Genomic DNA, 10,933 nt, shown 5'->3' with positions numbered 1-10,933 from the left:
CATAGAAGTTATATGGGTAATGTCTGGACCAAGGCTATTAAGACATAAATGTGCTTCTTCTGTATTTTCTTTCTGCTTCTGACCCACTGCACAGAGTTGAGGATAAAGTGCTAGAAGATGGTAGATCAACAGACTCTGGCTCCCTGAATATCTGATTTTTCAAAGAAGTACTCAGTGACCAGGATTATCCAACTTAGACTCTTATGGAAGCCAGAAATAAAAGGCAATTATGTTTGATCAACATACATTTCTAGGTTTATTTTTTTTATCATAGCCAACCCATCCAATATATCAATCTAAATGAGTCACATTATTGTTCATTATTTATTTTATGACAAGCTGGTGGATGAAGTGAGGCTCAGGTGGTGAAAAAAATGTGAAAAAGGTGAAAAAAAATGCTGATTAATCTTCAGAAAAAATGTTTCCCATATTTGATTGATTATTGCTCTCTATTAAAACTGCATCATTGCTTATTCTCATCTATGAGGGTTCTATCTTTTCTAATCTTTTCATCTTCTAATAGAAGATTCTTTTAAAGTTTCATATGTCATAATGCCAAATTTTATGGTGGAGCATTTATGGAAGTTAAGGTGGCCATGAAGAATGGCAGAGCCTGTGGGCTAGTCAGGCAGTAGGAAAGAAGCGGACAGGTAGGATTGTCACTAAAGGCCTCAGGAATATTAACATTAGAAAAGGAAGCAGATTCTAGAGCTAGCAAGTGGAAAAAGTAATCCACCAGGATACAAAGCCAAAGTGTCCAGAAATAAGTATTAAGGGTTGAGTCCATAGCAAGGCACTAGAGACTCAGAGGGATGAAAGCCAGAATTTCAAGTCTAGAGCAAGCAGGGTATGGTCTGGAATGACTACCTAGAAAAGGCACTTTTACGCATAAATTTAATTTTATGTGGATAGCTTGATATGAGAAAGTTGGCAAAGAATTAAAGGTCAGGGCTAGAAAACACAATGTTCCTAAAGGTTCTGGTTACCAATTCTGATTTGTGTGTGGTGGAGTTTTCCCATACTCCCAAGCAATACTCTGACACCAGCTGGGTGTCCTACAATTCAACTTAATTCTAGCACTATCTACCTAGAGATAGGATCAGATCCCACAGGTTATGAGCTCAGTCCTACCAGGCTGTCTGCCTCCTTCCGGACACCAATCGCAAGTCTATCACAGGAGAGAAAGGGGCAGGGAACAATCTTTAAAAGAATGACATAGCTCAGGAGGAAACATAAAAACTGGTTAGAACCTACTAGGCCCAAGATGGCTGAAGATTCGACTTCTAGCAGACCTTGAGCCTTATTATACCTTCACTGTAATACATCAGTAAGCTAAATGACACTCCTGTAGGCACCATGATAGTTCTGAGGCTGATCATAAAAGCCCAAAAAGTGAGTGGTGGCCCAATTTCTGGAAATTTCCTCCCCTTCCCCCAAATAGTTGTATTAATCCTCTCACTTCTAGCCTATGAAATTGTGTGTGTGTGTGTTAGTGGCTCAGTCATGTCTGAATCTTTGTGACTCCATGAACTGTAGCCTGCCAGGCTCCTCTGTCCTTGGAATTTTCCAGGAAGCATACTGGAGTGGGATCTTCCTGACCCAGGGATTGAACCCAAGTCTCTTGCATTGCAGGTAGATACTTTACTGTCTGAGCCACCAAGGATTTACTAGGTGTAGGCAAGTTATTTACTTCTTTGGACTTCAGTATGATAACTGTGAATGGATATAATAATACCCAATTTATAGCGTTCCCAATTATAGGGTTCTAACTGGATTAAATGAGTTAAGATAAAGAAGCCCAACAAGGTATGTATAATTATTAGAACAATGCCTGACAAAGAGTAAGAACAATGTTAGAGTGTTTTTTTGTTTTTTGTTTTTTATTTTTCATTATATTTTATATGGAAAAAAAGGAGTTTATCTTATCTCTTTAATTCCATCGATGGTATTATGTTCAAATAGCCATATAATTTAGTAATGAATAGGGAAAAGACAGCAAGGTACTTTTTCACACCCCTCAACATCCACTGGACACTTAACATAGAAAGTACAGGAAAACCTTCTTTGTATATGTATTTTATTTCGAGACTGTATAATTCATCTCACTCATTATAGGAAAAATATTAATAGAAGTCAAGTGATAAAAGTGCTCTCATGTTTCCATAACCAAATATATAAACTTGTCTGTATATTCATGCATCTTCTTCTACCCTGAAATTCTTCACACATGCTTTGGACCGATCCCCCAGTAGCTTTGCTTCTATGATTATCTTAGCTTTCTCCTTTATCATCCCTCTCTACTGGATCATTCACAGCCATGTTTAAACAACCATAACCACCTCTATCACCATCAATGCAAAAACCACAAATGACCCTCATGGCCCTCTAGTTACCATTCCATTTTTCCTATTCAATTTTAGAATGAAAACTATTGAGAAAGTTGTCTCCCTGTACTATGTTCTTGTATTCACCTTTTAGTAACTCGTCAATTTACCATTTTCATTTATATATGGAATTTAACTCTACTGTTCTCACTCACTTGAAGCTCTCCCTAACAAAAGCTTCTATGGTGGTAAGTATAAAGGACACCTTTTTTTTCTGTTCTAATTTTTCTTGAACTTTCAATGGCATTTAACAGAGTTGATCACTTGTCCTTTTTGAAAAACATTTTTTCATATTTTATGATTTCTAGATTTTCTAAAACTCTCCTGGTATCATGAAGATATCTTGTCCCCCCTTATATTGTCTAAAGCTCTCATGATTTTTCTTCTAGCTTTCTGATAACTTCTTCTTAGTTTTGTTTGCAGACTCTTACTTTTCATCAAATTTCTGGAGTGGTTGAAGATTTAATACTATGTCCCCTTCCCATCTCCACTTTCTATGCTGAAGTGAATCACTCATGGCCTTAAATATCAGCTTCTATGCTGAGAACTCTCAATTTTATCATTTCAAGTTGAAAGTCTTATATGTATTTTTCAAACTTGGCACATTCAAAACACATTCAAAAGATCTCATTTGCTACCAGTAATCAATTGCCTCTAAAAATTAACCCTCCCTATCTCAACAAATAATACCTAATAGCTTATTTAGTTTTATCAATCAGTCTTATAGATTTTATCTCAAAAATATAGCTCAAATTAACAGATTTTTTGCTTCATTTACTTGCTATCACCCTACTTCAGGTTTTTATTAACTCTTACTTTGACTATTTGCAATGTCTTCTTAAGTAGTCTCTGCATTTTTCAACATACATCCCACACAGTGATCAAGCCAGAGTAATCTCTTAAAATTGTGGGTTTAAAGATCTATGACTTATGTATGCCTTCATGATAAAATTCAAGTTCCTTGCCATAGCCTACAAAACCTTGCATGATTTTATACTTGTTTTCTCACCCAATATAATCTTCCAACTATTTCTAACATGCATTTCTAACTGCTATAGGCAAGACATGAATGATTTGTGGAATTTTTTCCAGGCACAGTTTTTGAGTGCCAGAACTATAAAAGAGAAAACAAGATCAGGTCCTTTGACTATAGTTTTACAAATAGAAAGTTCAATTTGACTTAGTTAAATAAATATGTGGGTACTATGATCCAGGGTCTTGAAAAAATGAAAATAATGCTGACTCTCAAGAATTCTACAGTATAAGAAAAAATTGTAAGTCTGGCGGGGAAGGCAAATACATAAATGAGACAACTTCTAAGGACTCTTGCATGTGTTAAAACAAAAGTATACACAGGAGCCTAATAATCACTGAAGAAAGACATCTGGGTCAGGAAGGTGGTTGTCAGCAAAAATGTTCTGGAGAAAGTAACAGTTTACTCTTAAGGAGAGACATTATTTTATATTTGTATTATTATAAAGCTCATGTTTTGGGTATGTGGGAAAATATAATGAACTTGCAAAATGTATAGGTAAGTGAATAGGAAACGAGGCATTCCCAGGAAAAAATAATTTCATAATCAAAGATGCAGATGTGAAAAAAAGAAATATGAAATTTGCTTTTACAAAATATAAGGTCAGCAGCTTTTATCAGAAGTTAGTTGCTAGAAATGTCCAGTAAGCAAGAAGGTACATGAACAGAATCTAAATGCTGAAAGATAGGGAGATAAACATTTGGGAATCAATAGCACAGAGTTTTTTAGGTATAACTATGAACATAATCTGAAACTCCAATACTTTGGCCGCCTCATGAGAAGAGTTGATTCATTGGAAAAGACTCTGATGATGGGAGTGATTGGGGGCAGTAGAAGAAGGGGACGACAGAGGATGAGATGGCTGGATGGCATCACTGACTTGATGGACATGAGTTTGAGTGAACTCCAGGAGTTGGTGAAGGACAGGGAGGCCTGGCGTGCTGCAATTCATGGGGTCACAAAGAGTCAGACATGACTGAGTGACTGAACTAACTAATTAACTAATTAACATAGAGCCAGACATCCTGAAATGTGAAGTCAAGTGGGACATAGAAAGCATCACTACAAACAAAGCTAGTGGAGGTGATGGAATTCCAGTTGAGCTAATTCAAATCCTGAAAGATGATGCTGTGAAAGTGCTGCAATCAATATGCCAGCAAATTTGGAAAACTCAGCAGTGGCCACAGGACTGGAAAAGGTCACTTTTCATTCCAATCCCAAAGAAAGGCAATGCCAAAGAATGTTCAAACTACCACACAGTTGCACTCATTTCACACGCTAGCAAGGTAATGCTCAAAATCCTCCAAGCCAGGCTTCAGCAATATGTGAAACATGAGCTTCCTGATGTTCAAGCTGGTTTTAGAAAAGGCAGAGGAACCAGAGATCAAATTGCCAACATCTGCTGGATCATGGAAAAAGCAAGAGAGTTCCAGAAAAACATCTATTTCTGCTTTATTGACTATGCCAAAGACTTTGACCGTGTGGATCACAATAAAATGTGGGAAATTCTGAAAGAGATGGGAATACCAGACCACCTGACCTGCCTCTTGAGAAATCTGTATGCGGGTCAGGAAGCAACAGTTAGAACTGGACATGGAACAACAGACTGGTTCCAAATAGGAAAGGGAGTACATCAAGGCTGTATATTGTCACCCTGCTTATTTAACTTATATACAGAATACATCATGAGAAACGCTGGACTGGAAGAAACACAAGCTGGAATCAAGGTTGCTCAGATAAATGTCAATCACCTCAGATATGCAGATGACACCACCCTTATGGCAGAAAGTGAAGAGGAACTAAAAGGCCTCTTGATGAAAGTGAAAGTGGAGAGTGAAAAAGTTGGCTTAAAGCTCAACATTCAGAAAACGAAGATCATGGCATCCAGTCCCATCACTTGATGAGAAATAGATGGGGAAACAGTGGAAACAGCGTCAGACTTTATTTTTTGGGCTCCAAAATTACTGCAGATGGTGACTGCAGCCATGAAATTAAAAGATGCTTACTCCTTGGAAGGACAGTTATGTCCAACCTAGATAGCATATTCAAAAGCAGAGACATTACTTTAACAAAGGTCTGTCTAGTCAAGGCTATGGTTTTTCCTGTGGTCATGTATGGATGTGAGAGTTGGACTGTGAAGAAGGCCGAGTGCCGAAGAATTGATGCTTTTCAACTGTGGTGTTGGAGAAGACTCTTGAGAGTCCCTTGGACTGCAAGGAGATCCAACCAGTCCATTCTGAAGGAGATCAGCCCTGGGATTTCTTTGGAAGGATTGATGCTAAAGCTGAAACTCCAGTACTTTGGCCACCTCATGCGAAGAGTTGACTCATTGGAAAAGACTCTGATGCTGGGAGGTATTGGAGGCAGGAAGAGAAGGGAATGACAGAGGATGAGATGGCTGGATGGCATCACTGACTCGATGGACTTGAGTCTGAGTGAACTCCGGGTACTGGTGATGGACAGGGAGGCCTGGCGTGCTGCGATTCATGGGGTCGCAAAGAGTCGGACACGACTGAGCGACTGAACCGAACTGAATGAACATAATCAAGGGAAGACAAGACAGCTAAAGATAGAATCTTGGAAAATCAATAATTATCAAGTATATACTAGGTAAACCAAACATTAAGGAGGAAAAATGTTTCCCAGACTCTTTGTATGTAAATCTCTAAAGAAATCACTATATGTAAAGGAAACCTGTATACGTATGCACCCTGGTTTGCCATGGATAGTCCCACTTTATGCCTACCATCCTAGTGAAGGTTAGCTTCAGAAGTGACCTAGTTTGGAAGAAAATTATATGGCCACCCTAGCTACATGGATACTGCCCAATGATAGACAAGAAGTAGGATAGTAACACTGTGTGATCTTCATTGTTTAAGTTAAATACAGATCTTAGTACAATGCCTAGGACTTAGTAGAAATATAATAAATATTTTTGTTAAAACTTAGGTTAAGAAACCCCTGAGGCTTCAAGAAAGTTACAACCATGCCTATTTTGTTTACCAATTTATACTAAGCACTTTAAAGAATGTCTGGTCCATTCTTTCAATAAATATGTATCTACTATTTTTTCTAGGGACAGGCCAGCTCAAGGACACTCTCCAGTTTGGTTTGAAGGCTATTGACAATAAATTTGCACTTACTTCTTACTGCATTTTCCTTTCAGTATTCCCCATATCTCTCATTATTCCCTTTAAAAAACCTACACTTAAAATATAAAAGTTACAACTTCTGAACAGGACTTAGACACTTCTTATCTTCTTCTCCTGCTATTTCCAATACTTCAAAAGACCCCATGTGAGTCAACACCTATAAAAAGATTGTATCTTGAGTAACATAAATGTGATCATCTATTGAGCCCTTACTATGTGTACATGCTGGGCTTACTTTCTTATGCAATATTTTTACCACTTACATTGATTACTTCATAAGATAGATATTACTGACCAGTAATCATAAGAATATGTTAATATTTACTGAATGATTACTATATGTCAAACTGCTTTGAGTCCTTTAAACAAATTATCTCATTTACCAATATGAGGTAAGTTCAGTTCAGTCACTCAGTCATGTCCGACTCTTTGCGACCCCATGGATTGCAGCACGCCACGCCTCCCTGTCTATCACCAACTCATGGAGACTACTCACACTCATGTCCATTGAGTCGGTGATGCCATCCAACCATCTCATCCTCTGTTGTCCCCTTCTCCTCTCACCTTCCATCTTTCCCAGCATCAGGCTCTTTTCAAATAAGTCAGCTCTTGGCATCAGGTGGCCAAAATATTGGAGTTTCAGCTTCAACATCAGTCCTTCCACTGACTATTCAGGACTGATTTCCTTTATGAGAGACAGATTCGATCTCCTTGCAGTCCAAGGGACTCTCAAGACTCTTCTCCAACACCACAGTTCAAAAGCATCAATTCTTCGGTGCTCAGTCTTCTTCATAGTCCAACTCTCACATCCTGGAAAAACCATAGCCTTAACTAGGTGGACCTTTGTTGGCAAAGTAATGTCTCTGCTTTTTCAATATGCTGTCTAGGTTGGTCATACCTTTTCTTCCAAGGAGTAAGCATCTCTTTATTTCATGGCTGCAATTGCAATCTGTAGTGATTCTGGAGCCCCCCCACCCCCCCCCCCAAAAAAAAGTCTGTCACTCTTTCCACTATTTCCCCATCTATTTGCTATGAAGTGATGGGACCGGATGCCATGATCTTCGTTTTCTGAATGTTGAGCTTTAAGCCAACCTTTTCACTCTCCTCTTTCACTTTCATCAAGAGGCTCTTTAGTTCTTCTTCACTTTCTGCCATAAGGGTGGTGTCATCTGCATATCTGAGGTGATTGACATTTATCTGAGCAGCCTTGATTCCAGCTTGTATTTCCTCCAGCCCAGCATTTCTCATGATGTTCTCTGCATATAAGTTAAATAAGCAGGGTGACAATATACAGCCTTGATGTACTCCTTTTCCTATTTGGAACCAGTCTGTTGTTCCATGTCCAGTTCTAACTGTTGCTTCCTGACCTGCATACAGATTTCTCAAGTGGCAGGTCAGGTGGTCTGGTATTCCCATCTCTTTCAGAATTTTCCACAGTTTATTGTGATCCACACAGTCAAAGGCTTTGGCATAGTCAATAAAGCAGAAATAGATGTTTTTCTGGAACTCTCTTGCTTTTTCCATGATCCAGCAGATGTTGGCAATTTGATCTCTGGTTCCTCTGCCTTTTCTAAAACCAGCTTGAACATCTGGAAGTTCACAATTCACATAGTATTGAAGCCTCGGTTGGAGAATTTTGAGCATTACTTTACTAGCATGTGAGATGAGTGCAATTGTGTGGTAATTTGAGCATTTTTTGGCATTGCCTTTCTTTGGGGTTGGAATGAAAACTGACCTTTTCAGGTCCTGTGGCCACTGCTGAGTTTTCCAAATGTGCTGACATATTGAGTGAAGCACTTTCACAGCAACATCTTTCAGGATTTGAGATAGCTCAGCTGGAATTCCATCACCTCCACTAGCTTTGTAGTGATGCTTCTTAAGGCCCACTTGACTTCACATTCCAGAATGTCTGGCTCTAGGTGAGTGATCACACCATCGTGATAATTTGGGTTGTTAAGATCTTTTTTTCTACAGTTCTTCTGTGTATTCTTGCCACCTCTTCTTAATATCTTCTGCTTCTGTTAGGGCCATACCATTTCTGTCCTCTGTTGAGCCCATCTTTGCATGAAATGTTCCCTTGATATCTCTAATTTTCTTGAAGAGATCTCTAGTCTTTCCCATTCTATTGTTTTCCTCTATTTCTTTGCACTGATCACTGAGGAAGGCTTTCTTATCTCTCCTTGATATTCTTTGGAACTCTGCATTCAAATGGGTATATCTTTCCTTTTCTCCTTTGGTTTTTGCTTCTCTTCCTTTCACAGCTATTTGTAAAGCCTCCTCAGACAGCCATTTTGCTTTTTTTCACTTCTTTTTCTTAGGGAGTATCTTGATCCCTGTCTCCTAGTGTGATGAACCTCCGTCCACAGTTCATCAGGCACTCTGTCAGATCTAGGCCCTTAAATCTATTTCTCACTTCCACTGTATAATCATTAGAGATTTGATTTAGGTCATACCTGAATGGTCTAGTGGTCTCCCTACTTTCTTCAGTTTAAGTCTGAATTTGGCAATAAGCAGTTCATGATCTGAGCCACAGTCAGTTCCCAGTCTTGTGTTTGCTGACTGTATAGAGCTTCCCCAAATTTGGCAGCAAAGAATATAATCAATCTGATTTTCATGTTGACCATCTGGTGATGTCCATGTGTACAGTCATCTCTTGTGTTGTTGGAAGAGGGTGTTTGCTATAACCAGTGCATTCTCTTGGCAGAACTCTTATTAGCCTTTGCCCTGCTTCATTCCATATTCCAAGGCCAAATTTGCCTGTTACTCCAAGTGTTTTTTGACTTCCTACTTTAGCATTTAAGTCCCTATAATGAAAAGGACATCTTTTTTGGCTGTTAATTAATTCTAGAAGGTCTTATAGGTCTCCATAGAACCATTCAACTTCAGCTTCTTCAGCATTACTGGATTACTGTGATATCAAATGGTTTGCCTTGGAAATGAACAAAGATCATTCTGTCGTTTTTGAGATTGTATCCAAGTACTGCATTTTGGACTCTTTTGTTGACTGTGATGGCTACTCCATTTCTTCTATGGGATTCTTGCCCACAGTAGTAGATATAATGGTCAGCTGATTTAAATTCACCCATTCCAGTCCATTTTAGTTTGCTGATTCCTAAAATGTCAACGTTCACTCTTGCCATATCTTGTTTGATCACTTCCAATTTGCCTTGATTCATCGATGTAACATTCCAGGTTCCTATGCAATATTGCTTTTTATAGCATTGGACCTTGCTTCCATCACCTGTCATATCCACAACTGGGTTTTGTTTTCACTTTGGCTCTCTCTCTTCATTCTTTCTGGAGTTATTTCTACACTGATCTCTAGCAGCATATTGGGCACCTACTGACTTGGGGAGTTCATCTTTTGGTGTCCTTTCTTTTTGCCTTTTCTTACTGTTCATGGATTCTCAAGCCAGGAATACTGAAGTGATTTGCCATTCCCTTCTCCAGTGAACCACATTTTGTCTGAACTCTCCACCATGACCTGTCTGTCTTGGGTGGCCCTAGATGGCATGGCTCATAGTTTCATTGAGTTAGACAAGGCTGTGGTCCATGTGATTAGATTGGTTAGTTTTCTGTGATTGTGGTTTCAGTCTCTCTGTCCTCCTATGGAGTAGGATAAGAGGCCTATGAAAGTTTCCTGATGGGATAGACTGACTGAATGGGATACTGGGTCTTGTTCTGATGGGCGGGGCCATGCTCAGTAAATCTTTAATCCAATTTTCTGTTGATGGGTGGAGCTGTGTTCCCTCCCTATTGTTTACCTGGGGCCAAACTATGGTGGAGGTAATGAAGATAATGGTGACCTCCCTCAAAAGATCCCATGCATGTACTGCTACAGTCCATGCCCTGAACCCTGCAGTAGGCCACCACCAACCCATGCCGGAAACTCCCGGACACCAACAGGCAAGACTGGGTCAGTCTCTTGTAGGGTCAATGCTCCTTTCTTCTGGGTCCTGGTGCACAAGGTTCTGTTGTGCCCTCCAAGAGTCTATTTCCCAGTGCTGTGTAAGTTCTGGCAGCTCTATGGTGGGGTTAATGGCAACCTCCTTAAAGAGGACTTACTTATGCCATACCCACACCCAGAGCTCCTATCCTTGTGGAAAACCACTGCCGCCCCATACTTCCACAGGAGATGCTCAAACACAGTTCTGTCTCAGTCTCTGTGAGGTCCCTGGGTCCTGGTACACACAAGATTTGTTTGAGCCCTCTGAGTGTCTCCAGTAGGAATTGGGTTTGAATCTAAATGCAAATTCGCCCCTTCTACTGTCTTGCTGGGGCTTCTCCTTTGCCCTTGGATGTGGTGCATCTCCTCATAGCTGCTCCAGTGCCTACCGTCTTACTGGGGTTTCTCTGACCTTGGA

General features: G+C 39.6%; 1 pseudogene; it reads left to right on the top strand.

Annotated features, from left to right (window-relative positions):
• Positions 1-1,356: 1,356 nt before the first annotated feature.
• The window catches only part of LOC123465920, a 55,552-nt pseudogene continuing 45,975 nt past the window's right edge, over positions 1,357-10,933 (top strand).

This window comes from Bubalus bubalis, chromosome 6 (assembly GCF_019923935.1).
Source record: "Bubalus bubalis isolate 160015118507 breed Murrah chromosome 6, NDDB_SH_1, whole genome shotgun sequence".
NCBI lineage: Eukaryota > Metazoa > Chordata > Mammalia > Artiodactyla > Bovidae > Bubalus > Bubalus bubalis.
This window is presented reverse-complemented; position numbering and strand designations above follow the sequence as displayed.